This window comes from Trachemys scripta, chromosome 7 (assembly GCF_013100865.1).
Source record: "Trachemys scripta elegans isolate TJP31775 chromosome 7, CAS_Tse_1.0, whole genome shotgun sequence".
In the NCBI taxonomy this organism is placed as follows: domain Eukaryota; kingdom Metazoa; phylum Chordata; order Testudines; family Emydidae; genus Trachemys; species Trachemys scripta.
The window spans coordinates 116,566,266-116,567,664 of NC_048304.1; positions in this window are offsets into that span (position 1 = coordinate 116,566,266).

Here is a 1,399-nt window from a genome sequence, read left to right on the forward strand (position 1 = left end):
TTTTTTTTTTTTTTTTTTTTTTTTTTTTTTTTTTTTTAAAGTTTTTAAATTAAAGTTTGAGTCCTGCCAAAAATGACAGATTAGGCCCTCCCCTCCCCCCCATAACTAGCAAATAGGTAAAAAGATTTTTCAAATCCTGAAATAAGTATTCCTTACAACACCCAAGTAAAGAAGGCAAGTAGGATTCCCTCTTTCATTTAATACAAAAGAAAAAAGCACACCCAAAAAAAACTAAACAAGAGGTTGAGAGACTGTTTGCCTACAAATATATAGCATGCCAGGGGACAGTATTAGAACTCAGACAACAGACAGTGTTGAAAGCATGTAACAGTTTTAGCACCTAGATGTTAGAGCTCTAGAAAAGCATCACCAGTCAGGGGATATTCTCCTTCGGCTCAAGCAGTCAAACTGTTATTAATATACTTTTGATTCATACCCTAGGAGGGACAGAGTTCTCAGACACTAAGGAACATTAATAAAACACAAGAAGCCATCAGCTTAATTTCCTTAAGACCTGCTGGGGCTTCTCAGAAAATCTATTTAGAAGCCACTCCCCTGACCCAAATTTTCTTGGCTTTTCTAACTCTATTTGCCTTCACAGAAGATATTTCTTCCTCAAGACGTCTTTTGTTCCTACGGCTTGTTGGTTCCGTAATACCACACAGCCTTTGTTAAGTTCCCCACTGGGACACTTATGTATTGTGACAATAAGGACTGTTAGTTGAGTCATCCTTCTAAACGAATCAATAGTATCCCAACATCTGCTAAATTCTTGAATGTTGGGGAAAAAATTAACAGACGTTCTCCTATTCAAATCAATTCAAAGGGAAGCTTCTAGCAGGTCCATCTCGTGCAGCAGAAGGAAACAAGGTCAGCGGGATGCAGGAGCTCTGCCACATAAAGGAAATTTGTATTATGCAGAAGCAGCACTACTACACCCCCCCACCCTCCCGCTTTCAGAGTGGGGGAGAGGGCCATTAGCAGTCTTTCCCAAAAGTCTGCTGAAGCAAAACCTCACATCTATCGCTCCTCATCTCTTTTTATTCTTTTTAGTTGAACAACTGAGATTATGCTAAGAAGATTCATGTATTTATCCAGCCATTCTCCAATGATGTTATGAAATTACAAAAATCAAAGCAATTTCTTGTACTTTGGTAGCATCTACATAGCATCCAATCACAGACTAGGGCCTTGTGCTTGATACTGTACAACCACAGAGCAATGTCTTTTTAAACAACGTGCTCTATATCAGCCAGAAAGTTATGGCCCATTATGGAGAAGATCAAATGATACGCTCTCAATGCTCCCTTATGCTGGGTTTTAAAAATCTGTGCATCCATGGTTACCGAAATACCTTTCCACTTGTGACCAGAGTGCAAACTGAGCTACTGTCCCCTTC